The sequence below is a fragment of the Rhipicephalus sanguineus genome, chromosome 1, assembly GCF_013339695.2.
Source record: "Rhipicephalus sanguineus isolate Rsan-2018 chromosome 1, BIME_Rsan_1.4, whole genome shotgun sequence".
In the NCBI taxonomy this organism is placed as follows: Eukaryota; Metazoa; Arthropoda; class Arachnida; order Ixodida; family Ixodidae; genus Rhipicephalus; species Rhipicephalus sanguineus.
In genome coordinates this window covers 82,043,067-82,069,563 of record NC_051176.1, presented here as the reverse complement: position 1 = coordinate 82,069,563, position 26,497 = coordinate 82,043,067, and the positions used below count along the sequence as shown (strand labels likewise).

The 26,497-nt window shown below is 50.5% G+C and overlaps 2 non-coding genes across 2 annotated transcripts; both read left to right on the top strand.

Annotated features, from left to right (window-relative positions):
* The first annotated feature begins 5,487 nt into the window (after positions 1-5,487).
* Positions 5,488-5,559, top strand: Trnae-cuc (transfer RNA glutamic acid (anticodon CUC)). Its single transcript has one exon. It is a non-coding gene; the product is annotated as a tRNA-Glu (tRNA).
* Positions 5,560-5,565: 6 nt separating this feature from the next.
* Trnaq-cug (transfer RNA glutamine (anticodon CUG)) lies at positions 5,566-5,637 on the top strand. The gene has a single exon. It is a non-coding gene; the product is annotated as a tRNA-Gln (tRNA).
* Positions 5,638-26,497: the final 20,860 nt, after the last annotated feature.

Genomic DNA, 26,497 nt, shown 5'->3' with positions numbered 1-26,497 from the left:
ATTACCATCCACATCACCCATGCTACGTAGTAATGTTTGATTTTTTTCCCTTTTGTGTGTCTCTTTATGTACACCCTCTCCTGCTTGGACTACTGTCTGCAGTATTGTACAAAATAAAAAATAAATAAATAAAAATAAATAAATAAAAGACATACTGCAGTGACCAGACCAGAAAAACAGTGCAGAGACCTAGGTAATGTATGGGATGCAAAATGACAGCTAAGAAAGCACTTGTGCTAATAATCAAATTATGATTTCATAAATGATTTGAATAAATGTAGCAAGAAGTGAAAAAGACGGTACGCCAAGATATTTGCTGTTAGGTAAACGCTTGCTCTTTTAGATCTAGCATCACTACCAGTGGTGCTAAAGTTGTTAGAATCTTTTTTGCATATAAGTTAATTCATGACATGTAAGTCAAACGCACATCCACGGGATCCTTCATGAATATCGCTGATATGTAAAATCCACGCGACGAAAAGGACCCCATTCTTGCATGCATCACATTTCGTTACGGAGCAAGACGCAAGAGAATCTTCAATAACGACACTGTAGCAACATCAGAATTTGTGCGATAGACGCAGCGCAGGACAGTGGCTAAGAGCAAGTGCCACGGTAATGGGGCAACTAAAAAGAAAGAAATCGAGCGAACAAAAGGTGCGTCGGCTGGGCGTAGACGTTCCCCGCGCTTGTCTTCCTCATCCTCTGCCCTCAATGGAGTACTCTGGCGGAAAAATAAAATTGCATCACTGCCCTATGACTTATTCAGATGGCTTAGTGGCACTAGTACCAGCTTGAGAAGCGGAGCTTGGACATCGATTATTGTTTCGCACGGTCGTGTTGTGATAGAAGTATGTTTTATCTTAAGATACACGATACATTAACCAATGTATCGGAAATACAGATACAGATGCTCGTCTTTCGAGACGTATCGCGATACAGATACAAGATACCCATAGAGTATCTAAGATAGTATCTAAGATACATGTATCTTCGATACTGCCCAGCACTGCTCAAGACTATGACAATTTGTTTTGAATAAAAAAAATTAAATTGTTCCAGTGGTTGCCGAAAATATGACATCTCTAATTGTGCGTATTTTTATAACATCGGAATAGCGAAATGTGTCAAACATGAGCAATTGAAGTCGTAATTACTAGACTACGCTGTCAAATTACTGATCTAAACTTTTGCTTGCACAGAGCTGGCTAAAATTACTTAAGATGCAGTGTTCCGCCTACTTAGATTAGATTTAAATGTGTCAAATTTACTTTCTGAGGGTGCTTCGTCGCGACGGGAAGACAGCGACGGGAAGGTTACCGATCCCTTGCAGGAGTTTATTAAAAGGTCAAAAATATTTAGGCAGTAGATTCAACGCTTACTCCTTATTTCTCTTTCTTTTCAAATATTCTTTATTGTTTGTATCAAATTCTTCGATTCATTATTAATATTCGCACTTTCCTACTTAGCTATTTCTTGTATTTTCGAGTTTTTTATCGTTGTTTTTTTCTGTCTTGCTTTAATCGATAAAATATAACAATGATTTCCTTAACACTACCCGGTTCTTGGCCAATCCCCCGGTGCCGTTGTGAGCCACAAGTTCAAGGATAACAGGCTGCAGTTAACAACAGCACCGCACGCTGAGCTGATATTTTGCCCCTTCGGACATCGCCAGTTTCGTTGTAGAAACAAGTCGCACAGTTCACACATAATTAGCTGCAGCACACGTGCAGCGTCTCTAAATTGATAATTTCTGGAGTTTTATACGTGCCATAACAACGACATGATTAGGAGGCACGCCACAGTGGGGGACTCCGGATTCAATGTGACCACCTGGGACTCTATAACGTCCACCTAGATCTAAGAACGCGGGTGTTATTGCATCGTCCCTAAATTTACGTCACACTGAAAAGTAAGGTTCTTCTCGAAGCACCTACTGCGGTACGACATCACTGCGATTGTTTAATTAAACAAAGCCAATTTACATAGCTTCTGGGATGGCAAGGTTAGGGTAAGCAGAATCATAGAGCTATAAATAAACTGGATACGGGGACAAGTGGTATGCACTGTATACTTTATTATCTGCAGTATATAGTCTTAGGCAGCTGACTTATGTCAGAGCAGCACTACTACACTTAGTGCATACTTTGTGCCACAGCCGCTATTTGTAGACGTTTACGCTCCTAAAACAGAGGGCATAATTAGGGTGTGTTTCTTTCCCACAGCAATAATCGCCATCTGGCTTGCCTGCACTTGTTTCCTTGAAAACTTGGCGCTTGTCACTTTCCTACCAAGAACGCTATGTCACGCTGATACGATGATGTCACGCTGATAGCGCATACGCCGTTCGTGGGAAAGTCGCGGGTGATTTACGGTAACACCGAACGATCCCCACGTGCTTCGGCCACTCGTCATCATTCACTTCGTGGAGATGGGGGGATTTTTGTTCTGCATCACTCGACGCACCCTACATTGTCACCTGCTTATGTCATTGTTAGCTTAAAGAGCGTGAGCTACAGCGGCAGTCTAGACTTTTTGACTCTACTGCACCGCGCGATGCACTACACGCCGCCTTTTCATGATACGTGAGCGGTGAAGCCGCACTGCAGGAGTTGATTCATTGTGCCCAGCAGAGGGCGCAATGAATAGAAAGGCGCGAAATTTAAAATATTAAGCGGTTCATAAGAGTTGACGGTGAAATGGTAATGGCAGAGCTCCTGTCATTCAGACTCCTCATAGAATCGGCTCCTGTGTCGCATGGAAGTGCCGTCATTTTAACAAAGTTCAATAAAAACAATTGAACTGTATAAAATATTACTACGTCCAACCTACAATAATATAAAACGAAAGGTGTGTTACTCGTCAATTAGAGTACACATTTTAACTGAGCAATTTTGTTGGGGCAACCAGGGCAACGCCTTGTGCGCCGCGAGGGTGGCCGCTGTGAACTCAGAGTGGGAGTATATAGTCTTTGCTGCCCAGTCGCACGCACGTTTATTCCCACTGACCGCCAATTTGCTAGCGTGTGTTCAGCAGACGAGCTTGCAAGTCCACGCTTAACGTCGCTATGCGCTGTGTTGACAGCACTCGCCGAACGCCGTCTGACTTATCCGCGAACTGCGGTCATTGCAGTGTCACTCGAATGTTTCCTCGGTGTATCGGAACGAAATTAGTGATTTGGTTTCTGTATAACAAAGTTTCTCACCCCGACCATGCTGGCGAGTGACTCAGTTTTGCGACCACATCTGCTGCAGTGTATATCTTCCTCGCTAAATAGCGCAATTTAACCCTCCTTACTCGGATCCCAGAGAAGCCGATGCGGTTGGTAGGTCGGTCGGTCGGTCGGTCGGTCGGTCGGTCGGTCGGTCGGTCGGTCGGTCGGTCGGTCGGTCGGTCGGTCGGTCGGTCGGTCGGTCGGTCGGTCGGTCGGTCGGTCGGTCGGTCGGTCGGTCGGTCGGTCGGTCGGTCGGTCGGTCGGTCGGTCGGTCGGTCGGTCGGTCGGTCGGTCGGTCGGTCGGTCGGTAGAATGGCTCAACTCACCACGGGGGATCGGCAACGAAACGTGCGGCAGTAGAATTTGTGGTCGTTTTAATTGCGCACGATTTTAAACAGAAGTTTTCCTCTTTGCTTACGCCTCCGGAATTACGCGTGCCCTTGCCCGACTCGCCGAGATAATGAGATGGTACCTGAAACAGCATATAATAGTAAACAGAGCCGATTCTGCGGGAAGACAGTAGTACGGATCTTACTTCTTACTTCATTTTACGGTCTTACTTCGGTCTTGCTACGGTCTACTACGTACTTAAGTACGGTTTTACTTAATTTAACTGCGGGCTTTACCGCAATGCTTTCACATTGCAGTGAAACTTTCACTTGACAAAATTTTAGAGGTAAGATCTTTTTTTTTTTTGCCCGACATGGACGCACTAACACGCTTAGTTGAGGGCTGAAGCCGCAAATAGTTGCATTCGTCTTATAAACAAGCACACTGTCCATGCATCATATCTGAGTACATAATACCATACTTCTACCGCAGGCTTTACCGCAGTGCTTGTGCATTGCAGTGAAACTTGGTGGGGTTTTAGCGATGTCACCTTTTCTGAACGAAATGGAAGCAATGAGACTCATTGGCGGAGTGGCCGCGAATGGTTTCATTCGTCTTATGCACAAGCAGTCTGCTTGCATCCATTTGATTTCGCATAACGTCCTAGTTCTGACGCCGGCTTGACCCCAGTGCTTGTGCACTGCTGCGAGGCTCGAGCAATATGCAATACGGACACACTGATATGCCAGAATTATATACTTCCCACATAATCGGTTGTCGTAGCATGATTCCACTGATTTCAGTATGAATCCGTTCAGATGTACGACGACCGGTGGATGCGACGTGCGCTGACGTATACACGAAGTTGCTGTTTACACTCGAAGGTGATAAAAAATGAACATAAAATAACAAAAATGGAAAATAAAACGTGGAGCACTTCCATGCTTTGCTCCAAGATCAAACGGAATAATCAAGCTCACGATCAAGGTCGAGTGGAATCACTGAGTTCTCCTGGTGACGTCATGACCACACATGGCGGCCACGATGAAGTGCCTGCATGTCTTCGTTACGTTGGAGTTGGAGACGCGGCCGGAACGCGACTGGCATTTGTGAACAGCACTTCCCACCTCCCTTCTTTCCCATTTTCGCGCACGATGTTGTCAAACGCATTCCGTCGCGACCTCGCTTTTCTTTTTTTACGCAGGTTGTGATCGCGTTAGTACCCAAACGGGGCGGCCGCGATGACTCCTGTATACGGTGCAAACCGTCTATTAGGCGAAGCGAACAATCGGGCGATCAGTATAGCAGACGAATTGAACGTGTAATTCAAACAAACCAACAAAGGAGATTGGATATGAACACCCTCAAAAACAACTTTAAAAACTCACAGGGTCCCTTATGCATTCGACTAAGACGACTCGGAATCGAAATCCATCTTTTTTTTTTTCAATCTCAGTCGATGTATTGATCCTCCCCCGCCGCCCTCCGAAACCTTCCTGCACATAACGTGGTTTTGCACTGCCTCCGTGATCAGCCAACCTTTGACCAAGCGACGATGACGTGTGATGACGTCATCATGTGGCATCAGGTTATGTGATGTCATAGTGACGTCACAAATTTTCGCGATTTGTGGCGTCATGATGGTCATGTCATCGCGTTATGATGATTTCTTGCATCGCTCGCGTTCATGCCATCGATGCGAGGTGCCGACGGTCAATTTTCGCGTTTAGGCTACTAATGCATCCCGGCGATGCTGGTCGTCTTCGTCCTCTTTGAAAGCTACCTCCCGGTTTTGTTCCGAACGCATGTGCTGCTCTACGCGATATTCGATTTTTCTTGCTATTGCTTTGTTTCTTATATTCAAATGAGAGACCATGAGACGTAGTTTTTTTTATGTGTATAACTACGCCATCTTCAGCCCCTATGACCAATCGCCAAGCGTCTCCGGCGTGGTCTAGTGGCTAGAATACCTGGCTCTCACCCAGGAGGCCCGGGTTCGATTCCCGGCGTCGGAAGAGTGCGGTCTCATGGTGTAACGGTTAGCACTCTGGACTCTGAATCCAGCGATCCGAGTTCAAATCTCGGTGAGACCTACTTTTTTTTCTCTTTAGAAGCGTGGCAATATAGCACGAACGAAGTTTTAATGGTCATTTTTCTTTCACTGAACAACGAATTATTGCATACGTCCGCTTCTTTTGCTTTTTTTTGTTATGTGAAATTTTTTACACCCAATTAATTCTTATGCGGTAGCGTTACGAGGGTGATAACTGAACGAAGCAGGAACGGCAAAGCGAAGCAAAAGATCGAAAAGCAATCGGCGACGACGTCACAGTTTAGGAAACATTAAATATTGTCACAGCGATTTGTGATGAGAGGGTTTTATTTACAGGAGATGGATGATGGTGGTAGCGCGCTGCGGCCTTGCAAAAACCCTTCGTTCTCCTCTTCTTCTCTTTCTCTTCTCTGTCTTTCGCATGACCGTTACATTCCCCCGCAAGCAGACGAAGCCTGTAGGGCGAGTCAAGATGGTCAAGGAAGGTAGAACCGTTCCAGGCGAGCAATATGAGTGAGCTGCGTTCCGCTTGATCGTCGACCATTGCTCAGGAGACGAGCTATTACGTAAGTGAGTTGGCTGAGACGGTCCACGACTACAAATGGGCCCGAATATTGTGACAAAAGCTTTTGACACAATCCACACTTGCGTTGCGGTGTCCAAAGCAACACCAAATCGCCTTTTTCGAACGATAGTTGTTCGTGACGGTCGTCGTATCGCTCCTTCGAACGACGTTGCGAGGCCAGAGTCCGAAGACGAGCTATTCGACGCGCTTCTTCAGCGAAGCACAAGGTCTGCGATACAGAATCGTCATTGTGCAGAATGAAGGGTAAGAAAGTGTCCAGAGGGCTTCGCGGTAACCTGGTGTACAGGAGATAAAATGGACTAAAGTCCGTTGTTTCGTGTTTCGCCGTGTTGTACGCGTAAGTGATAAAATGCAGCACGTCATCCCAGTTCTTGTGATTGGCGGAAACGTACATGGCAAGCATGTTGGTCAGCGTTCTGTTTGTCCGTTCAACGAGACCATTTGTCTGCGGATGGTACGGTGTTGAATGACGGAACTGTGTAGTGCACATACGAAGTAATTCTTCAACAGCATCAGCAGTGAACTGGCGGCCACGGTCGCTGATAATGACACGCGGTGGGCCATGGCGAAGGACCACGGAGTGCAGCAAGAAGACCGCCACGGAAGCAGCGGTGGAAGAGGGTATGGCTGCTGTTTCCGCATACCGTGTAAGATGGTCCACGCAGACGATTATGCAGCGGTTTCTATTGTTAGATAAAGGAAATGGACCCAAAAGGTCAATTCCTACTTGTTCGAAAGGTGTACTTGGTGGTGTCAATGGCTGAAGGGGACCTGGCGCTGCCGTGGCCGGTCGCTTGTGACGTTGGCACGTTTCGCAACTAGCGACATAGCGCTTGGTTGTTTCATACATCTTCGGCCAATGAAAGCGTTCCTGCGTGCGGTGCAGCGTTCGCACGAAGCCGAAATGACCGGATGTCGCATCGTCATGCATGGCACGTAGAACATCGGAGCGGAGGCTCTCGGGGACAACTAGCAGAAAACGCGCTCCAGGCCTAGAGTAGTTAGTCTTGTAGAGCAACTTGTCCCGAACAGTAAAGCGACCGCTGCCGTGGGAAGTACGGGCGGCGACAAAAAGCGGATCCAGGATGAGATCGTTGCGTTGTTCTCGCTGAAAGTCGGCCGCGTCGGGAAACGTGCTAGTAACTGCAGCGAGGCAGTCGTCAAAATGATCAGCATCGCAGCCGGTAGTCGCAAGAGGAATCCGAGAGAGGCAGTCTGCGTCAGCGTGACGACGGCCACTCTTGTATGACACCGTAAAGTCGTATTCCTGAAGGCGCAGCGCCCAACGTGCGAGGCGACCAGAGAGATCACGCAAACCGATCAGCCAGCATAAGGAATGATGGTCGGTAATTATCTTGAATGGTCTCCCGTAAAGAGAACAGCGGAACTTCTGTACGGCGAAAACAGCTGCCAGGCATTCCTGTTCCGTAACCGTATAATTGCGTTCAGATTTGCTCAGGCAACGGCTGGCGTATGCGACAACATGCTCTGCACCACTGTGACGTTGTACAAGCACTGCTCCTATGCCAATAGCACTAGCGTCAGTGTGAACCTCAGGCGGGCAAGATGGATCGAAGTGACGCAAGAGTGGTGCTGACGTTAGTATAAACTTAAGTTGGGAGAATGAGGCGTCACAGTCTGGTGTCCAGATGAAGGCTGCGTCCTGTCGCAGGATACTTGTGAGCGGGTACACGATCTCGGCAAACCGGGGAAAAAAACGACGAAAATACGAACATAGGCCGATAAATGAACGAAGTTTTCGTGCAGACTGCGGTGGTTTGAAGGAGCTCACTGCTTCAATCTTACGAGGCTCGGGTCTGACGCCATCCTTGTCCGCTAAGTGTCCTAGAACCAGTGTTTGACGTTCGCCAAACCGGCATTTCTTGGAATTCAGAACCAGCCCGGGTTTTTCGATGCAGTCGAGGACAAGGCTGAGACGGTTGTTATGTTCATCAAACGTGCGGCCAAAGATTACAACGTCGTCAAGGTAACACATGCATATCTCCCACTTTAGACCGCGCAGTACTGTGTCCATAAATCTTTCAAAAGTGGCAGGAGCATTGCAAAGGCCAAAAGGCATAACATTAAATTCGAACAGGCCATCTGGATAATAATAATATCTGGGGTTTAACGTCCCAAAACCACGATATGATTATGAGAGACGCGAACAGGCCATCTGGAGTCACGAATGCTGTCTTCTCCTTGTCTTCAGGTTCCACAGGTATTTGCCAATAACCCGATCGCAAATCAAGTGTTTAAAAATAAGAAGCGGCGTGCAAGCAATCAATGACGTCGTCAATTCGTGGTAGGGGATAGACATCCTTCTTCGTCACTGCGTTTAGACGCCTGTAATCAACGCAGAATCTCCAGGAACCATCTTTTTTCAGGACAAGGATTACCGGGGCTGCCCACGGGCTGGACGACTTTTGAACGACACCTTTGTTCATCATGTCTTTTACTTGTTCGGCAATAACTTTGCGCTCGGAGGATGACACCAGGTAGGGCTTCTGGCGGATGGGGTGTGCTGAGCCGGTGTCTATTCTGTGGCGAGTGCGGGATGATGGTAGCTGAAGTGGCGCATCTCCATGTTCAAAGTCGAATGCAGCAACATGCCGGGAAAGGACCTGTACCAGCGCTTGCCGTTCCGTTGTACAGAGAGCCTTACTGATCATACCGAGCATTAGATCATGATGACGATTATCGCAAGGAGAGGGAGCTGTGGTGAAGTCCGCAGTTAGTGCTGCTATTGAGCTGCATGAGGCTTCATCGAAGAAAGCGATCTTCATACCGCGAGGAAGAACAACCGGCGGGTCGGAACAGTTCAGCGCCCACAATGTTGCGACTCCTTTCGCCATGCACACGACAGAACAGGGCACAAGTATGTTCTTTTTAGCACAGTTTATGCTGAGAGGCCCAACTACAAGGTCAACACAAGCAGCATCAACGGCACTTGAAGAGACACGAACGGGTGTCAGGCACCAAGATGGTGCTATCACTTCATCGATCACACTGAGTGTGTTCCTGTCTTCGCCACGTGAACTTTGTTCAGAAAGTGCTGGTATAAATAACTTGTTTAACGATATTTCGCCACTACCACAGTCGACGGAAGCGCCGCATTGCTCAAGAAAATCGATACCAAGAATCACATCGTGCGAACAACGAGGAAAAACCACGAATTCCGACGCAGACACTTTCCCAGCCAACAAAACACTCACAGCACAAACACCGAAGGGATGAAGCCACTCGCCGCCTACTCCACGAAAGGTAATGGCGTCGGTCCAAGAAAACATAACTTTGTGGCCTAGACGATTTTTGAAGGCGAGGCTCATCACAGACACAGTCGCCCCAGTATCAACTAAAGCCATCGTCGGTATTCCGTCAATCAACACATTCACTTTGTTTTTTAACATCACAACAGGCAGAGGTATATCTTGCAAAGACCGTCCGGCGACCTCACCTCCATCGGCCGCGGATGCTAGTTTCCCGGCGGCGGAGGGGACGTACGACGCCGAGGGGACGGCGAGCGACGGGGTCGGTTAGATGGTGGTGTCAAACTCCGCTCAGAGGCTGGCGAATCGCTGCGTCTGGTCTCGTGCGAAAAACGGTCCCTCGGAAACAAGTCGGTCGTCCGCAGGTCATATGATGTACCGGTTCCTGGTGTCGAGAACATGGGTGGTGTCCTTCGTGACGGGCGGCGTTGACGACAATACCGAGCTATGTGTCCTGTGGAACCGCAGTTGTAGCACACGGGAGGGTCGCGGCTCATGCTGTGTTCGTCTGCGAACACAGCATGACTGCGATAAACTAAACGATGATCTACGTCACCCGTCCAAGTATCAGACTACGAAACTTCTCTCACTAGCCACCCCCCCCCCTTCCCCGCTAACCTCCACTCAGAAGAAAAAGAAAAAAAAACATTTAGGCCATTTGAGTGTCAAAGACATGTGAAATTTCACTTACGCGCACTTCGCGGACATTTCGAGGTAACGTAAATACTTCTTGACCTTTCAAATAAATAATTGCAGCTGCATATGTGTGTTTACACATATGTACAATAAATACATCAAATAAATAAAAAAGTGGTATGCCAGAACATCGGTAAAAACGGAAAATTTAGGCTTTTCCCTCATGGCAAAGTGATGTGGTAGTAGCGCGAGCTTGAAAAGACACAACACAAGGACACATGTTTGACCGCGTGTCTATCTTCGTTCTTCGTGCATGTGTTGTCGCTACTGTCGCACGGTGGTGCAACTATCGCAATCTGCAACCCTCATTGCAAGTTTCTTCTTCCTGGCATGGTTGACAGGCGGGGAGGCAGGGGTGGTGCCAGAGCTTGCGAGGGTAGGGGGGGGGAGGGGTCACGAAGGGGGCGGCCGCCTCTCCACAATTTTCGGCTGCCCGCCCCCTTGACCCCCCCCCCCCCCCCACCTCCAAGAGCAAACATAGTCAAAACAGAACACGCAATTTCCCCGCCTTTTTACCCCTTCGAAGGAAGTCACTTGTGGGTGCCCCTGGCCTAGTGATAAAATCCTGCCGCCGCCCATGCGAGTTACACGAAAGTCGTCTATGCGTGCGATGTCATAAAACCCCGCTCTTCAGGAGTCTCATGCTTTATCGCAGTGGTTGGGTAATGCTGTGAAACCCGAAGTTGCGTGACATCACGTTTTCCGGTCCAATTTCGTAAACAAAGACGTTGAATTTTGCAGAGAGAGGCAATGGAAATTTACTTCGCGTCTTCGCAGGCAGCAACGCTTTCCCGGTGTCAAGGACAACCTTGTGCACCATGCAGGGGCCGAATTCATGAAACTTCTTTTTCGCGTTTCGCTAATGATATGTCTCGCGTCCTGATTGGATGAAATATTGTCACGTGGTCGTGACGTCGACGAAGACAGCAGTCGGCAGGTCCGAGGTGAAACTGTTTATTTGGCCGAACTTGTGGCCGAGAAACTGATAGCCAAACTACAGCAATACACTGATAGCGGCGGACAGAACGTCGACCGTCGATCAACTGCCAAGCGATCAAGCGCGTCGGCTTATACAAGCGCTATCGAACTTTCCAGCAATATCGCTGGTGGCGGTGTTATCTCTAGACAAAGCTGGAACATTCGCGTGCGAGGCGCAATCTTAACAAACCGATCTGCTACAATCGCGACGCTTCTAGAACACTACTTCGCGGACAGCGTCGAGCGTTGATAACCGTCCCTGCCGGTCAAACCGAATACATCAAAACAAGACAAGAAGTGGGCGTGGCATTGCCCCCCTCTGAAAAAGCATCGTCCCGATGCTTGTGAAAGAACATAGAAGAGAGAAAAAAAAAGAAAAAAATAACAAAACAAGTGCATACGCAAATAAAAAACGAAGGAAAAAAAATAGAGTCCCTAGGCTCGCTAACGCGCAAAAAACGGCTTAAGGCGCACGACTTCAGGTCGCGCACGGCGCCGCTGAGAGTTCGTAATGCCGTCAGGGACAACCTCATAGTCGAGTGCGCCGAGGCGTCGAAGTACCCTGTACGGTCCGAAGTATCGTCGAAGAAGCTTCTCACTAAGTCCTCGTCGGCGTATTGGCGTCCATACCCATACACGGTCACCGGGTTGGTATTCCATGTGGCGTCGTCGAAGGTTGTAGCGGCGGCTGTCAGTCGTCTGCTGGTTCTTGATCCGTAGGCGGGCGACCTGTCGTGCTTCTTCGGCGCGCTGTAGGTAGGTGGTCACGTCGATGTTTTCCTCGTCGGTCACGTTTGGTAGCATGGCGTCAAGCGTCGTTGCCGGGCTCCGTCCGTAGACCAACTTGTATGGCGTCATCTGCGTCGTTTCCTGTACGGCCGTGTTGTACGCGAAGGTCACGTACGGAAGGATGGCGTCCCACGTCTTGTGTTCGACGTCGACGTACATCGCCAGCATGTCGGCGATGGTCTTATTTAGACGCTCGGTGAGGCCGTTGGTCTGTGGGTGGTACGCGGTGGTGCGGCGGTGGCTTGTGTGGCTGTATTCCAAGATCGCCTGAGTTAGGTCAGCCGTGAACGCCGTACCTCTGTCGGTGATGAGAACCTCTGGGGCGCCGTGTCGAAGGACGATGCTCTCAACGAAGAACTTGGCTACCTCAGCGGCACTGCCTTTGGGCAGGGCTTTTGTTTCGGCGTAGCGGGTGAGGTAGTCGGTAGCCACGACGATCCATTTATTTCCGCAAGTCGACGTTGGGAACGGCCCCAGGAGGTCCATCCCGATCTGCTGGAATGGTCACCGAGGAGGCTCGATCGGCTGAAGGAAGCCTGCTGGTCTTGTGGGCGGTGTCTTCCGTCGCTGACAGTCTCGGCACGTCCTTACGTAGCAAGTGACGTCGGCGGTAAGGCGCGGCCAGTAGTACTTTTCCTGTACTCGTGCGAGCGTTCGGGAAAGTCCGAGGTGTCCAGCCGTTGGGTCGTCGTGCAGGGCATGCAAAATTTCTGGTCGCAGCCCCGAAGGTACAACGATGAGGTAGCTGGCTCGGGCCGGAGAGAAGTTCTTCTTTACGAGGACGTTGTTTTTCAAGGAAAATGATGCCAATCCTCGCCTGAATACTTTTGGGACAACGATGGTCCTGCCCTCCAGGTATTCCACTAGACCCTTCAGTTCCGGGTCGGCTCGCTGTCGTTCGGCGAAGTCTTCGGTACTTATGGCTCCCAAGAAGCTGTCATCATCCTGGTCGTCGGGCGTTGGTGGGTCGACGGGGGCACGAGACAGGCAGTCGGCGTCGGAGTGTTTCCTTCCGGACTTGTACACGACAGTAATGTCAAATTCTTGAAGTCTTAGGCTCCACCGTGCAAGGCGACCTGAAGGGTCCTTCAAGTTAGCTAGCCAACACAAGGCGTGATGGTCGCTCACAACTTTGAAGGGCCTGCCGTAGAGGTAGGGGCGAAACTTTGACGTAGCCCAGATGATGGCGAGGCACTCCTTTTCTGTTGTGGAATAGTTGACCTCTGCTTTAGACAGCGACCGGCTAGCATAACTGATAACCCTTTCCAGTCCGCCCGCCCGCTGCACAAGGACGGCGCCGAGTCCTATGCTGCTTGCATCGGTGTGAATCTCCGTATCGGCGTATTCGTCGAAATGCGCAAGTATCGGAGGTGTCTGCAGGCGTCGTTTCAGTTCATGAAATGCTTCGACTTGCGCTGTTTGCCACCTGAATTCGACGTCGGTCTTCGTGAGCTGCGTTAGTGGCTCGGCGATCCGTGAAAAGTCTTTGACAAAGCGTCTGTAATAGGCGCACAAGCCGAGAAATCGGCGCACGGCCTTCTTGTCGGTAGGTGGCGGGAAAGCGGCGATGGCAGCTGTTTTCTGCGGGTCTGGGAGCACTCCAGTTTTGCTGATCACGTGACCCAAAAACAAGAGCTCCTCGTACGCGAAGCGGCACTTTTCTGGCTTCAGGGTGAGCCCGGAGTTCTTGATTGCTTGAAGTACGGATTGAAGTCGCTGGAGGTGTTCGTCGAAGTTCGAGGAATACACAACGACGTCGTCCAAGTAAACAAGGCAAGTCTGCCACTTCAAGCCAGCTAATACAGTATCCATGACTCGTTGGAAAGTCGCAGGTGCCGAGCAAAGACCGAAGGGCATGACCTTGAACTCGAACAGGCCGTCCGGTGTTATAAAGGCGGTCTTTTCTCGGTCTCTCTCGTCGACTTCAATTTGCCAGTAGCCGGTCTTGAGGTCCATCGACGAAAAGTAATTCGCGTTGTGGAATCGATCCAGGGTATCGTCTATCCGTGGGAGAGGGTATACGTCCTTCTTTGTGATTTTGTTCAGGCGACGATAATCGACGCAGAAACGTAGGGTCCCATCCTTCTTCTTCACTAACACCACGGGAGACGCCCACGGGCTGTTGGACGGCTGGATGATGTCGTCGCGTAGCATTTCATCGACTTGTTTCTTAACGGCCTCCCGTTCCCGCGTCGAAACCCGGTAGGGACTCTGACGGAGTGGTCGAGTATTTTCTTCTGTTATGATGCGGTGCTTAGCAAGGGGCGTTTGTCGGACTCGCGATGACGACGAGAAACAGTCCCTGTATTCCTGCAGAAGGCGTCGAAGCTGTTGCTGTTGGCGAGCGGGAAGACTTGGGTTTACGTCGAAGGGTGGCTCATGGATCGTCGTCGTAGCTTCGTTAGAATCTGAAAAGGCAAACGCATCGCTGACGGCCAAGATTTCTTCGATGTATGCAATCGTCGTGCCCCTGCTCAGGTGTCTGTATTCCTGGCGGAAGTTCGTTAGCATCACGCTTCCTTTTCCTTCATGCAACCGAGCAATGCCCCTTGCGACGCAAATGTCACGGTCTAGCAGCAAACGCTGATCGCTCTCGATGACACCTTCGATGTCTTCAGCTTTTTTGGTGCTGACGGAAATTATGACGCTGGAGCGAGGCGGGATGGTAACCTGATCCTCGAGCACGTTCAGGGCATGTTGACATGGACTCGTATCCGGCGGTGTCGTTTTGTCCGACGATAGGGTTATCGATTTGGTTCTTAAGTCGATGACGGCGCCGTGATGGTTTAAGAAGTCCATGCCAAGTATGACGTCCCTGGAGCAGTGTTGCAAGATCACGAAACTCGCAGGATATGTGCGATTATTGATTGTGACTCTTGCTGTGCAGACTCCAGACGGCGTTATTAGATGGCCTCCAGCGGTGCGGATTTCGGGGCCTTCCCAAGCGGTCTTAACTTTCTTCAACTTCGTGGCGAGGGGCCCACTGATGACGCAATAGTCGGCTCCAGTATCTACGAGAGCGGTGACGTTGTGGCCGTCGACGAGAACGTCGAGGTCGCTAGTTCGTCGTCTTGCGTTGCGGTTGGGTCGCGGCGTCGGGTCACGGCTGCGTCGGTGTGTTACGCTGCTTCCATGTTGCGTCGTCGGGTCTTCTTCAGTCCGCGAGATTTCGTCGTCAGGGGTCTGTTTGGTTCGCGTCGTATTCTGAAGGTTTCGTCGCGGCGTCGTCGTCGGCAGCGGAGGATCTTCGGTAGTTCGTCGTACAGCAACCGCACCTCCATTAGTTGCTGCCCTTAGTTTTCCGGATACGGGCTAGGCGATCGGCCCCGGTTTGGGCCAGTGTACGGCCGGCGGTGCGGTGACATATAGCGGCCGGGCGACGGCGAGCGGGAAGGTCGTCGTTCTTGCCGCTGTGTTCCGGTGAGGTAGTCGTCGATGTCGCGAGGCCGTTCGCCTGGCTGCGGGCGCGGCGCGTTGATGGCGAATCCGCGTAGTCCCATCTGTCGGTACTGGCAGCGGCGGTACGTGTGGCCGGCCTCCCCACAGTGGTAGCAGAGCGGGTGGTTGTCAGGGGCGCGCCAAACGTCGGTCTTCCTCGGCGCGGATCGCTGGCCGGCTGGCGGGCGATATGACGTCGGTGGTGGCGGCGGTGGTGCCTGGCGGCGGAACTGCTGGGGTGGCGCGGCGTCTTGACGTGGGCGAGGAGGGGGGGCGTTGCGTCGGGCTGCAGCAGCATAGCTCATGGCTTGCAGCTGCGGCGGTGCCGGCTGAGGAACACCTAGTGACTGTGTGATTTCCTCGCGTACAACGTCAGCAATCGACGTAACTTCGGGCTGTGCAAACGGCGCAAGCTTTCGCAGCTCCTCTCGCACGATTACTCGGATCGTTTCGCGGAAGTCGTCGGAGCCGAGGCCATGAACAGCTGTGCTGTCTTGAAATGCGCGGCGATTGTACTGCCGGGTGCGCATCTCGAGCGTCTTCTCGATGGTCGTTGCTTCCGACACGAATTCTTGAACTGTCGATGGGGGGTTCCGCATCAGCCCGGCGAAGAGCTCCTGTTTGACTCCTCGCATAAGAAAGCGGACCTTCTTGTCCTCGGGCATGACAGGGTCTGCATGACGGAACAGCCTTGTCATCTCCTCCGTGAAGAGCGCCACGTTTTCGTTCGGCATCTGCACGCGGGTCTCGAGCAGAGCCTCAGCACGCTCTTTCCTGACGACGCTCGTGAATGTCACGAGGAACCTGGTGCGAAAGATGTCCCATGTTGTCAGGCTTCGCTCTTGGTTCTCGAACCAGGTCCGAGCGGCATCTTCCAAAGCGAAATAGACATGCCGTAGCTTGTCTTCGCTGGTCCAGGCATTGAAAATCGCGACTCGGTCGTAGGCTTCGAGCCAGCTTTCCGGGTCTTCGAACGACGATCCGCGGAAGGTTGGCGGCTCCTTGGGCGTCCGGAGAAGGATCGGTGCGGGCGGCACAGCGTCTGTCATCGTCGCTGTGGTCGAGGTCAGGATCTTTGTTTGCCGGGTCTTTTCAGGTAGAGGCCCGTGCTCTGGCGGTAGACCTTGTTGCCTGCGGCTTGCTCGACGATCCGGGTTTTCTTTGCCGTCGTCCTCCTCGCGGCTTTGGCTTGGGTCAGCGCTTCGCGGGGGCGTCCGGATCATGGAAGAAGCAGCACCTCCACCAGATGTCACGTGGTCGTGACGTCGACGAAGACAACAGTCGGCAGGTCCGAGGTGAAACTGTTTATTTGGCCGAACTTGTGGCCGAGAAACTGATAGCCAAACTACAGCAATACACTGATAGCGGCGGACAGAACGTCGACCGTCGATCAACTGCCAAGCGATCAAGCGCGTCGGCTTTTATACAAGCGCTATCGAACTTTCCAGCAATATCGCTGGTGGCGGTGTTATCTCTAGACAAAGCTGGAACATTCGCGTGCGGGGCGCAATCTTAACAAACCGATTTACTACAATCGCGACGCTTCTAGAACACTACTTCGCGGACAGCGTCGAGCGTTGATAACCGTCCCTGCCGGTCAAACCCGAATACATCAAAACAAGACAAGAAGTGGGCGTGGCAATATTCTCTTACGGAATTTTTTAGCGTAAGACGTTTTTGTGAATACAGGCCCAGGTTTCCTTTTATGGTAGCATTTACAGCAAGAATTGCAGCTATGCCGTGATGCATGCAACTGCGCTCATCAGCCGTGGCCCGCACATTACCGTGCGACTATTCCGAATGTTTTAGTACGCTACTGCGCGCTAATTTTGTACGTTCGAGTTTACGTCTCGCATAACACTAGAGGGCCTAACCCAGGGAATAGGCTGGATGAAATGCACGATGCACGTTGACGCGGCCACAACGGGTGTATAGTTGGATTCAACGCTGGCAGTTCGTTCGCACAACCTTCGCTTTATACGCCTTGCGATGCCAACGAGCGTCTAAAATTGACGTAATGACCGGGTAATGCTACAAACAGGCGATTAAATGCTATAACCAGCTCTAAAGCCATGTTGTTCGTGTACGAGAGACGTACGGGCGAGAACTGCAAGCAAACTCAATCCACTAAAACAAACTAGCGCAGGAGCTAGGTTGGCGAGTTTTGCGGTGAGCTTTTTCTTGGGTATGTTGGAGTACAAAGAACAGCGGCTAGTTTCGGCTACGTGTTCGGCAGTCGGATGCATAGGCAGCGCGTTTTGCGCCGGCTTATTGCGAGCGTGTAGGTGCGAAGCAGCAGCGCAGCAGATGTTATCTATTTTAACTGACTTACTCGTTCGAAATAATTGAGGTCTACACGTGAATAAGGATATAATGGAAAACTGTATTATACACGCACTCGTACAAAACAACACACGTCTTCTTTTCACAAGTTCAGTGTTCAGACTGCCCCACCCAACCAACTTCTTTTCATGGGGAGAAGGGAGCGCACTCTCTCCTGTCTGGGTTCGCGCTCCACGGTGCGCCTGGCTCTCGTCTGTCAACGGTGCCATGTTCGCAGTCGCAGGCTCTTGAAGAGACGGCCTTTCGTTTGGTGTTATTTGGTTTGCCCGTCTGGCTTTGGTGTTCTATCGTTTTATTACATCCTTCCCCCCAAAATGAGCTTTGATCATTTTACTTCTGTCTCCAAAGGGTAGAGCAGTTGTACCGCACGTCGCAGAGTGATTCCAGTGGACAACTTTACAGCACAAGAACGCACTGCTCCGTCACGGCCTTTGAAAACTTCGACGACTCTTCCTGTTTTCCACATATGTGGCTTTGCATGGTCTTCGTGGACAATCACAATGTCGCCTACCGTAAGGGAATTGTCCTGTCTTGAAAATATTAGGTGCGCGGAGCGCAACTGTAGCAGGTATTCCCTTTGCCATCGGTTCCAAAAGGCGTTGACAAGTGATCGTCGGTACCTGCAGCGTCGGTTAATGTCAGCTGCTGTAGAAGTGGGAACAGCGCTTAACTTGGAGGCGGGTAAAGCTATCAGTCTCTTTCCTGTCAACAGATGGGATGGTGTAAGCACTGACGCCTCGCCTGGCTCCTCTAGGACATAGGTGAGTGGGCGCGAGTTTATCGCTGCTTCCACATCCGCCAAGACTGTAGTGAGCTCTTCAAATGACAGGCTTTGACGTCCGAGAACTTTTCGCAGGGAAACCTTCACTGACTTCACCATTCGCTCCCACCAGCCTCCCCACCAAGCTGCCTTTTCTATTATGAATTTCCACGTGATGCGCTGAGAGCCGCAGTAGTTTTGAATGTCACGACTGCGAAGAATTTTCCAGAGGCTTTGCACTTCCCTCGATGCCTTCTTAAAGGTCAAAGCGTTATCGCTGTAAATAGTCTGCGGTAGACCCCTGCGCGCTACGAAGCGTCTAAGGGCCAGCAGAAAACATTCACTTGCAAGGCTGGAAATTAACTCTAAGTGCACTGCTCTCGTTGTTGCGCAGGTGAACAAGGCGATGTAACTCTTTGCGCTTGACGTTTTACTTTTGGTGAAAAGAGGGCCGGCGAAGTCGATGCCCACAACTTGAAAAGGTTCGCTCCGGTTCACTCTGTCACCTGGAAGGGGAGCTGTAGGTGCTGTGGCCGGTTTGAGTCGGTGCTTGGCACACAGAGAGCATCGTGATATCACTTTCTTCACTAGCTGCCGACAACCCGGAGTCCAGTAACATTCGCGCAGTTCAGACATAGTGCTGAGAGCGCCTCCGTGAAGAGTTCGAAGATGAGCTGCAACTACTATAAGTCTGGTTACGACATGATTTTTCGGAAGAAGGATTGGATGCTTGACGTCTTCGGATATCTTTGAAAATTGAAGACGACCTTTCACGCGCAACAATCCCTGTGCGTCAAGGAAAGACTGAAACTGTGCAATTGGTGAGTTCACCGTCAGGCTCTCTCCCCGAGAAACTATTCCAATCTCTTGCTCGTAGTATTTACGTTGCGCATGTCGAATCCAGTGGTTGCTGGCCTCTTGAATCTCGTCCGCTGTGAGATATGCTGGGTTACTCCCATTGTGACGTCGGCAGTTTCTCACAAACCTCATGACCCACGCAGTTACTCTTATCAGACGTGTGTAACTGCTAAACTTTTCTGCTTGTAGCAAAGGGGTCATTTCAGTTATTCCTGTAAGCAGCTGAACTGCGTTCTTCCTCTTTTCGTTGTCCGCTTCATGGCTGTGACACGCATTATCAAATTCTTTTGGTGGCCAGAATTGAGATTTCTGTTGCAGCCAACTTGGACCTTTCCACCACAGTGTGTTGTCTTTTAGGGACTCTGCACGCATCCCTCGTGTCAGGCAGTCAGCGGGGTTATCGGTGCCTGGGCAATGCCTCCAACTTTCTGGGCTGCTTAAACTTTGTATCTCAGTCACCCTATTTTCAACAAATGGCTTCCATTGCTTGGCTGTGCCCCTTACCCAACAGAGGGTGATCGTGGAATCTGACCAAAAATACACTGCAGTTGTTTGATCAAGGACACTATGAAGATAATTAGCCATTCGTACTCCAATCAGGGCAGCCATCAACTCCAACCGGGGCAGAGACATCGCTTTCAACGGGGCCACTCGGGACTTCGCGAAGATGAGGTTTGTGTGCACCACTTCGCGGTCATCTTGCGTCCGTAGGTACGCACAGGCGCCGTAAGCCTTTGGGCTTGCATCGCAAAATATGTGCAGCTGACGGTTAACCTCGTAGTCTGTCAGTATGCAACGGGGAAAAGAGAGCTGTTTCAAGTTAGTCAGATCTGAGCACCAGCTTCTCCACTGTGCCTCTAAATCATCCGGCAGTTGCTCATCCCAGCCAACTCCTCTCTCCCAAAGGCGCTGAAAGAGCACTTTGGCTCGTATCACAAAGGGTGCTACCAGTCCCAAAGGGTCAAAGATCCTCGCTGATGCCTGCAGCACCGCGCGTTTTGTGCTGACTCCTGTGCATGCTGTGATCAATACGGCCGCGGCCGATATGGGCATTTCATCTTTAGTAGGTGTCCACAAAAGCCCCAGTACTTTATGCGGTTCATCCAGAGCGCTGCTTTGTTGGCCCAATGTCATCCTAACTTTTTCGGAATTGGATGACCACTTTCTTAGGTACATTCCAGCATCGGTCATTATTTTGTTCGCTTCTGCAGCTATCTTCAAGGCTTCGTCCTCAGTAGCTGCTCCTGTAACTAAGTCGTCGACGTAGAGAGTCTTTCAGTATGCTCACCGTTTTCTGAAGACCGTCGCCCTGCCTTTCCAAGTGATGAAGAAGAACGGCGTTTAACAGGTATGGGCTCGCCGTAGTGCCGAATGGCACTCTTTGCGTTCTCCATTCCTCTATGTCTGGAAGGGTGTCAGTGTTGTGGGGTGCTTCGCTGTACCAAAGGAATCTTAGAGCATCCCTGTCCTCATGTCGCACGCTGATTTGAAGGAAGGCTTTCTCGATATCTGCCACGAGAGCAACCGGGTGTAGGCGGAAACGTAGCAGAATGCGGATCATGTCGCTAATGAGCTTCGGCCCTTTATCCAAATGTTCATTTATTGACGACTGTTCTGGTGCATGAGAAGAAGCGTTGAACACTACGCGAAGTTTCGTTGTCTTTGACCGAGTGCGGATGACAGGCTGGTGAGGCATGTAATATACATGCTCGGATGCTACTTCATTTTTTACTCTTTCTGCATGCCCTTCGTTCATGTAGCTTCTGATGGCCGTGTCGTATTCTTCCACAAGTTCCTTGCTGCGACACAACCTCTTTGTAAGGCTTTTCAGCCGTTTCATAGCCATTTCTCGGTTATCTGCCAAGTCGCTAGAAGTCTCTTTCCACGGAAGTGACACTTCATAGCGCTCACCTTTTCTTTCCACGCTGCTCAGAGCGTGGTTGATGCTTTCTTGCTTCACGCTCTCTTCATTGGTGACTCCAATGGCGTCCAGTTCCCAAAACTTTTGCAGGATAGTTTGATCTTTGGCGTCGCTTTCCAGATCAATCTTTAAAATGCAGACATTTGTCGCCATGGTCAGAGAGCTGTTGAGACTGAACGGACCCTGGAATGTCCAACCAAACTTTGTATCGATTGCTGCCAAACCGGTGTTGTCTGCACAGCGGCGGACGTGCCCTGATAGCAAGTTCCACAAATGATCCGCTCCAATCAACAGTGCAATTCCTGGAACCGCTGACAGTCCTGGATAAATGAGCTTGTCAGCGATCAGTCCTCCATTACACTCAATTTCCTGCACAAAAGCATGGTCAACCGGAACTGGTGCAACGTCTTTGCATATGAATGGAACCTCTATGGCCTCAATGGTTGTTTCACTGTCGCTGTATTGACTCCGCAAGCGCAGTTCAACGATTCGGAATGTTTCCGTTTTCGCAGCTGTCAATCCGAAAGTGTTGAGGTGGAAGTCCTTGTGTCCCAAAACACGCAGGTTAAGCGTTTTAGAGACGTCTTCTCTAATAAATGTCTTTTGACTTCCGCCGTCTAATACATCACGGATTATCCGCATTTGTTACCACCGACGGCCCAAGTGCGAAAAGTCTGCAGAGCGACTTCTTTGTTCGTTTCTTTTTCAGCGGCCGCATGTACGTTAGTTGTGGTAATTTCTTTCACAGCTTCTTGCGGACGATCATTCTTTGCTTTCTTCCAGTCGGGGTTGCACAAGGAAGATACATGGCGTTTGCCGCAGTGGATGCACTTTGCTTTTCTTCTGCATTCTTTTGACTGGTGCCCCCACGACGTACAACGAAAGCAGCGCCCGGCTCGTGCCAATTTGTTCGTCTTTTCTTCCGCCGGGAGGGGAGCCGAACAGGACTGTGTCTCGTGTTTCGTCGACTAGCAGCAGAAACACCTCCTCGCCTGCACCGGCTGCGTGTGAAGCACCGCGGCGCTTGGCGTATGGTTCTGTTTACTTCTTCCCCCGCTCCGTTCGGCTTTGCTCTCTTTCGTGGCACGGACGCTTTCGGCGCATCTTTCTCTGCTTTCTGTCTCGACGAGGAGAAATTCTAAAATGTCGGTTAGCCTATTTTCTACTCCTGACGCCGAAGATGCTTCTGAATCGTGTGGCGACTGACTCGCCGACTTTGTTGCGCTGTTGGCTCGGCGTAGTTCTTTGTGGAAATCCACAACCATTTCTTTGGGTAGCTCCGAGAGAATCAGGTCGCTTAACATTGCCGAATAAGACGACGCATTTATGCCTAATCCCTTCAGTCCACGAATGTGGCCTTGCACGTGATCGTACAAGCGCCGTAGCCCACGTGCGTCCTCCCGTGAAGCAACGCTGGGAAGAGCTCTCAATTTTGCGATATGCTCTTGTTGAATTCGTTCTTTGTCGCCGAATCGTCTCTGCAAAATTTCGATGGCATCTTCATAGCAAGCTTCCGTCGCCTGCAGCCCTCTTATCGCTGTCATGGCTGGTCCCGTGAGCAGTGACCTTAGGTACTGGAACTTCTCGGTCTTCGAGAGCCCTTCGTTCTCGTGAACTGTTTTACGGTAACATTCCCAGAAGGCTTGCCATGCGGAAAGCTCACCGTTGAACGGTTCCAGCCGCAGCTTTGGTAGCTTGACGCCATGATGGTGAGTCTGGGAGGGCGGCGGATGAGGTGTTGCTACGCTGCTGGCAGTGATGACACCCGCCTGCACCGACGCTATGTTTGCTTTGAGGAGGCCGATGGCTTGGTTGGCCCTGTCGTCGTACTGGATGTTTTCTTCGTACTCCTCCTCGAAGGCGTCCTCTGGCAGGCAGGTTTCCATTTCTTCGTTGATCTTTCGAAGATCTGCGTTGTTAACCTCCAGCCGTTGCAGAATGGCACTGAGCTGTTCAACACTAGCGCTTTCCAGCGCCGATGTTGCCTCGTTGATGATGACGGTGTTCTGTCGTCGTCGGGAGCGTCGCTTCACTTTCAGCTTTTCCATCGTCTTTGTCTTTGTCCCTACCCGCGACCTTTAGGACCTCTTTACTTTAATATACTTTCTTCCCGGGTTTCGGCACCATTATGTTATCTGTTTTAACTGACTTACTAGTTCGAAATAATTGCGGTCTACACGTGAATAAGGATATAATGGAAAACTGTATTATACACGCACTCGTACAAAACAACACACGTCTTCTTTTCACAAGTTCAGTGTTCAGACTGCCCCACCCAACCAACTTCTTTTCATGGGGAGAAGGGAGCGCACTCTCTCCTGTCTGGGTTCGCGCTCCACGGTGCGCCTGGCTCTCGTCTGTCAACGGTGCCATGTTCGCAGTCGCAGGTTCTTGAAGAGACGGCCTTTCGTTTGGTGTTATTTGGTTTGCCCGTCTGGCTTTGGTGTTCTATCGTTTTATTACAGCAGAGGGCGCAACCATTGATGCAGCACACGGATCTTGGCACCACTGAAACCGCCTTCACAGGCATCTGCTGTGTCTACACTATGAGAAACGTGTACGCTGCTGAAACTGACCACACGTGCGGCTCGCGACCTTTGAAGCCTACGTGGACGGCGCACCTTTCGACTTCAGTATCGCGCTGTACTTGCACCACTGAACTCGAGCTGCACAATTTATGAGCTTCTCGTGCATCGCCGGGTTCGAACGAACCTACTGAAATCGGTTGAATAGAACGGACCTTCTGAAGGTCATGTGCCGATTCGGCAAATCAAACCGCGCGCCAAACCGGAAACAACCACGTGCGTGACGTATTCAGTGACGCCATATTCGTGCGGCGCAGGGGCCGCTTCTATGTGGCGTCGTCTCGTGCGCCGCGCGGGGCAGCAGACTGTGCCTAAACACGTTGCTGTATAACTCTGTAGGACAAACATGACAAAGTTGCGCAATTACATATATCATTTGTAGGGAGTACATTTTCGTCTTTCGGTTATTTGAAACTCCTTGTAACTCGGCTGGTATATTGATATATCGTTTATTCTGAATGCGACCGTTCAGTTAAGGTGGTGGGCTGCCCTTAACTTAATCAGTAATTAATATATAATTAATGTTACTTATTAATCAGTGATGCGACGAAAACAATTACGGACCTGTGTTTGAATTGAATCAGCAAGCGACTTTTTCACGTATCAGAGAAAAAGAACAGAAAAGATCTGTGAATGCAGAACTGCTAGGCTGGATGCGCTAACTGTCGACATCCCGAATTTGTGTCCATGACAGAGATTACTACGAAAATTAATTAAAGGCAGATAAAGTAAAGGGAGCTGTGAGCATGGCAGTTCAGCCAGTATGGGAATGACAGCCAGTTACAGATGTATTTCTGGCTTCAGATAGCTTTGCTTCCTTGCAAATTAATCGCATTCAACAAACCATCGCCCGACGAACGCAACAATTCGTAAGGATTCTACACGCGAGGAGTATGGTTGATTTAGATTGAGCGTTTAGGAAAACATTATTGCTTAGAAATTAAGCCCAATAAACTCACTCACAGTTCCGAGAACGTCTGAAGCTACGAGCACAAAGATAGAAAATAAATGCACGTACTACAAGTTATTTTTTTTTCTACGCGGTATAAGTGAAACAATCGCAGTGCCGACGTAATTCTCTCCAGCAATTTCAGTGGGAAACTACATGCTGTCTGCGAGATATCTCGGCTTGGTCTCCGTTACACGTGAGACGCGCATTTCCGCTAACACGTTTATTAAATTTCTGGGCCCAGCTTCTTAATTGGATCACAAGTGGAATCAATGCCTTCGCTATGCTGGGCACTCGTATAAGTATTTTCGGAGTATATTTGTTACCTTCGTGCAGTCCTCACCTTTGAACATTGTCAAAGCTATTCGGATTTGTAATGAGTGCTACTTGGTGCATGGCAGGGGCGTAGCCAAAGGGGGGGGGGGGTCAAACCCCTCCCAAATTTTTCAATTTTGCTTGCGTATATATTGTCACGTGGTCGTGACGTCAACGAAGACAGCAGTCGGCGTTTGCAGGATGAAACTGTTTATTTGGCCGAACTTGTGGCCGGAAAATGAGAACTAGAACTACAGCAATACACGCTGTACAATGATAGCGGCGAACAGGACGTTGTCCGTCGATCAACTGACAAGCGGTCAAGCGCGTCGGCTTTTATACAGGCGCTATGGAACTTTCCAGCAATATCGCTGATGGCGGCGTTATCTCTCGAGAAAGCTGGAACATTCGCGTGCGGCGCGCAATCTTAACAAAATGATCTACCAAAATCGTGAAGCTTCTCGAACACTGCTTCGGGGCCAGCGTCGAGCGTTGATAACCGTCCTTGCTGGTCAAACTCGAACACATCAAAATAAAAGAAGAAGCGGGCGTGGCATTGCCCCCCTCTGAAAAAGCATCGTCCCGATGCTTGCAACATGGAAAGGAAAAAAAACAAGTGCATACACAAATAAATTACAATAACAAAGGAAAAAGTAGAGTCCCCAGGTTCGCTAACGCGCAAAAAACGGCTTAAGGCGCACGACATGGACGACTTCAGGTCGTGCGCGGCGTCGCTGGGAGTTCGTAATTCCGTCCGGGACGACCTCGTAGTCAAGAGCGCCGTGACGTCGAAGCACCTTGTATGGCCCGAAGTATCGCCGAAGAAGTTTTTCACTGAGCCCACGTCGGCGTATCGGCGTCCAGACCCACACACGGTCACCGGGTTGGTACTCCGTGTGGCGTCGTCGAATATTATAGTGACGGCTGTCGACCCTCTGCTGGTTCTTGATGCGCAGGCGGGCGAGCTGTCGAGCTTCTTCGGCGCGTTGCAAATAGGCGGCAACGTCGAGGTCGTCTTCGTCGGTGGCGGTTGGTAGCATTGCGTCGAGCGTCGTTGCCGGGCTCCTTCCGTAGACCAGCGTGTACGGCGTCATTTGCGTCGTTTCTTGCATGGCCGTGTTGTATGCGAAGGTCACATACGGAAGGATGGCATCCCACGTCTCGTGTTCGACGTCGACATACATGGCCAGCATGTCGGCGATGGTCTTGTTTAGCCGCTCGGTGAGGCCATTGGTCTGTGGGTGGTACGCTGTGGTCCGGCGGTGGCTTGTTTGGCTGTATCTCAGTATTGCCTGAGTTAGGTCAGCCGTAAACGCCGTACCTCTGTCGGTGATGAGGACCTCTGGGGCGCCATGACGCAGGAGGATGTTCTCAACGAAGAACTTCGCTACCTCGGCGGCACTGCCTCTGGGT